This window comes from Astyanax mexicanus, unplaced genomic scaffold (assembly GCF_023375975.1).
Source record: "Astyanax mexicanus isolate ESR-SI-001 unplaced genomic scaffold, AstMex3_surface scaffold_37, whole genome shotgun sequence".
In the NCBI taxonomy this organism is placed as follows: Eukaryota; Metazoa; Chordata; class Actinopteri; order Characiformes; family Acestrorhamphidae; genus Astyanax; species Astyanax mexicanus.
In genome coordinates this window covers 2545001-2547500 of record NW_026040047.1, presented here as the reverse complement: position 1 = coordinate 2547500, position 2500 = coordinate 2545001, and the positions used below count along the sequence as shown (strand labels likewise).

At 46.8% G+C, this 2500-nt stretch overlaps 12 non-coding genes across 12 annotated transcripts in view; all 12 read left to right on the top strand.

Moving 5' to 3' along the window:
- The window catches only part of LOC125793859 (5S ribosomal RNA), a 119-nt gene extending 91 nt beyond the window's left edge, over positions 1–28 (top strand). The window contains exon 1 of the ribosomal RNA XR_007433380.1: positions 1–28. This exon is cut by the window's left edge and continues 91 nt beyond it. This is a non-coding gene — a ribosomal RNA (5S ribosomal RNA).
- Positions 29–138: 110 nt separating this feature from the next.
- LOC125793127 (5S ribosomal RNA) lies at positions 139–257 on the top strand. Its single transcript, XR_007432711.1, has one exon. It is a non-coding gene; the product is annotated as a 5S ribosomal RNA (ribosomal RNA).
- A 110-nt stretch (positions 258–367) lies between these two features.
- On the top strand, positions 368–486 carry LOC125793848 (5S ribosomal RNA). Its single transcript, XR_007433369.1, has one exon. It is a non-coding gene; the product is annotated as a 5S ribosomal RNA (ribosomal RNA).
- Positions 487–596: 110 nt separating this feature from the next.
- LOC125794028 (5S ribosomal RNA) lies at positions 597–715 on the top strand. The gene has a single exon (XR_007433546.1). It is a non-coding gene; the product is annotated as a 5S ribosomal RNA (ribosomal RNA).
- Positions 716–825: 110 nt separating this feature from the next.
- Positions 826–944, top strand: LOC125793837 (5S ribosomal RNA). Its single transcript, XR_007433358.1, has one exon. It is a non-coding gene; the product is annotated as a 5S ribosomal RNA (ribosomal RNA).
- Positions 945–1054: 110 nt separating this feature from the next.
- On the top strand, positions 1055–1173 carry LOC125793826 (5S ribosomal RNA). The gene has a single exon (XR_007433347.1). It is a non-coding gene; the product is annotated as a 5S ribosomal RNA (ribosomal RNA).
- Positions 1174–1283: 110 nt separating this feature from the next.
- LOC125793318 (5S ribosomal RNA) lies at positions 1284–1402 on the top strand. Its single transcript, XR_007432902.1, has one exon. It is a non-coding gene; the product is annotated as a 5S ribosomal RNA (ribosomal RNA).
- Positions 1403–1512: 110 nt separating this feature from the next.
- On the top strand, positions 1513–1631 carry LOC125793815 (5S ribosomal RNA). Its single transcript, XR_007433336.1, has one exon. It is a non-coding gene; the product is annotated as a 5S ribosomal RNA (ribosomal RNA).
- A 110-nt stretch (positions 1632–1741) lies between these two features.
- On the top strand, positions 1742–1860 carry LOC125793804 (5S ribosomal RNA). The gene has a single exon (XR_007433325.1). It is a non-coding gene; the product is annotated as a 5S ribosomal RNA (ribosomal RNA).
- A 110-nt stretch (positions 1861–1970) lies between these two features.
- Positions 1971–2089, top strand: LOC125793999 (5S ribosomal RNA). Its single transcript, XR_007433517.1, has one exon. It is a non-coding gene; the product is annotated as a 5S ribosomal RNA (ribosomal RNA).
- A 110-nt stretch (positions 2090–2199) lies between these two features.
- LOC125793793 (5S ribosomal RNA) lies at positions 2200–2318 on the top strand. Its single transcript, XR_007433314.1, has one exon. It is a non-coding gene; the product is annotated as a 5S ribosomal RNA (ribosomal RNA).
- A 110-nt stretch (positions 2319–2428) lies between these two features.
- LOC125793782 (5S ribosomal RNA) overlaps positions 2429–2500 on the top strand; it is a 119-nt gene continuing 47 nt past the window's right edge. Inside the window, exon 1 of the ribosomal RNA XR_007433303.1 lies at positions 2429–2500. This exon is cut by the window's right edge and continues 47 nt beyond it. This is a non-coding gene — a ribosomal RNA (5S ribosomal RNA).

Below are 2500 nucleotides of genomic sequence, written 5' to 3'. Positions count from 1 at the left end.
CACCTGGGAATACCAGGTGCTGTAAGCTTTTCCCCTCTTGCTTCCATTACCATGGTCTTGTTATACATTACTAGTTTGTTATCTGAAACCCAACATAGATGAAGTTGCATAAGTAGTCTTGATGAGAGCTCTGCAATGGCTTACGGTCACACTATCCTGAGAACGCCCGATCTCGTCTGATCTCGGAAGCTAAGCAGGGTTTGGCCTGGTTAGTACTTGGATGGGAGACCACCTGGGAATACCAGGTGCTGTAAGCTTTTCCCCTCTTGCTTCCATTACCATGGTCTTGTTATACATTACTAGTTTGTTATCTGAAACCCAACATAGATGAAGTTGCATAAGTAGTCTTGATGAGAGCTCTGCAATGGCTTACGGTCACACTACCCTGAGAACGCCCGATCTCGTCTGATCTCGGAAGCTAAGCAGGGTTTGGCCTGGTTAGTACTTGGATGGGAGACCACCTGGGAATACCAGGTGCTGTAAGCTTTTCCCCTCTTGCTTCCATTACCATGGTCTTGTTATACATTACTAGTTTGTTATCTGAAACCCAACATAGATGAAGTTGCATAAGTAGTCTTGATGAGAGCTCTGCAATGGCTTACGGTCACACTACCCTGAGAATGCCCGATCTCGTCTGATCTCGGAAGCTAAGCAGGGTTTGGCCTGGTTAGTACTTGGATGGGAGACCACCTGGGAATACCAGGTGCTGTAAGCTTTTCCCCTCTTGCTTCCATTACCATGGTCTTGTTATACATTACTAGTTTGTTATCTGAAACCCAACATAGATGAAGTTGCATAAGTAGTCTTGATGAGAGCTCTGCAATGGCTTACGGTCACACTACCCTGAGAACGCCCGATCTCGTCTGATCTCGGAAGCTAAGCAGGGTTTGGCCTGGTTAGTACTTGGATGGGAGACCACCTGGGAATACCAGGTGCTGTAAGCTTTTCCCCTCTTGCTTCCATTACCATGGTCTTGTTATACATTACTAGTTTGTTATCTGAAACCCAACATAGATGAAGTCGCATAAGTAGTCTTGATGAGAGCTCTGCAATGGCTTACGGTCACACTACCCTGAGAACGCCCGATCTCGTCTGATCTCGGAAGCTAAGCAGGGTTTGGCCTGGTTAGTACTTGGATGGGAGACCACCTGGGAATACCAGGTGCTGTAAGCTTTTCCCCTCTTGCTTCCATTACCATGGTCTTGTTATACATTACTAGTTTGTTATCTGAAACCCAACATAGATGAAGTTGCATAAGTAGTCTTGATGAGAGCTCTGCAATGGCTTACGGTCACAGTACCCTGAGAACGCCCGATCTCGTCTGATCTCGGAAGCTAAGCAGGGTTTGGCCTGGTTAGTACTTGGATGGGAGACCACCTGGGAATACCAGGTGCTGTAAGCTTTTCCCCTCTTGCTTCCATTACCATGGTCTTGTTATACATTACTAGTTTGTTATCTGAAACCCAACATAGATGAAGTTGCATAAGTAGTCTTGATGAGAGCTCTGCAATGGCTTACGGTCACACTACCCTGAGAACGCCCGATCTCGTCTGATCTCGGAAGCTAAGCAGGGTTTGGCCTGGTTAGTACTTGGATGGGAGACCACCTGGGAATACCAGGTGCTGTAAGCTTTTCCCCTCTTGCTTCCATTACCATGGTCTTGTTATACATTACTAGTTTGTTATCTGAAACCCAACATAGATGAAGTTGCATAAGTAGTCTTGATGAGAGCTCTGCAATGGCTTACGGTCACACTACCCTGAGAACGCCCGATCTCGTCTGATCTCGGAAGCTAAGCAGGGTTTGGCCTGGTTAGTACTTGGATGGGAGACCACCTGGGAATACCAGGTGCTGTAAGCTTTTCCCCTCTTGCTTCCATTACCATGGTCTTGTTATACATTACTAGTTTGTTATCTGAAACCCAACATAGATGAAGTTGCATAAGTAGTCTTGATGAGAGCTCTGCAATGGCTTACGGTCACACTACCCTGAGAACGCCCGATCTCGTCTGATCTCGGAAGCTAAGCAGGGCTTGGCCTGGTTAGTACTTGGATGGGAGACCACCTGGGAATACCAGGTGCTGTAAGCTTTTCCCCTCTTGCTTCCATTACCATGGTCTTGTTATACATTACTAGTTTGTTATCTGAAACCCAACATAGATGAAGTTGCATAAGTAGTCTTGATGAGAGCTCTGCAATGGCTTACGGTCACACTACCCTGAGAACGCCCGATCTCGTCTGATCTCGGAAGCTAAGCAGGGTTTGGCCTGGTTAGTACTTGGATGGGAGACCACCTGGGAATACCAGGTGCTGTAAGCTTTTCCCCTCTTGCTTCCATTACCATGGTCTTGTTATACATTACTAGTTTGTTATCTGAAACCCAACATAGATGAAGTTGCATGAGTAGTCTTGATGAGAGCTCTGCAATGGCTTACGGTCACACTACCCTGAGAACGCCCGATCTCGTCTGATCTCGGAAGCTAAGCAGGGTTTGGCCTGGT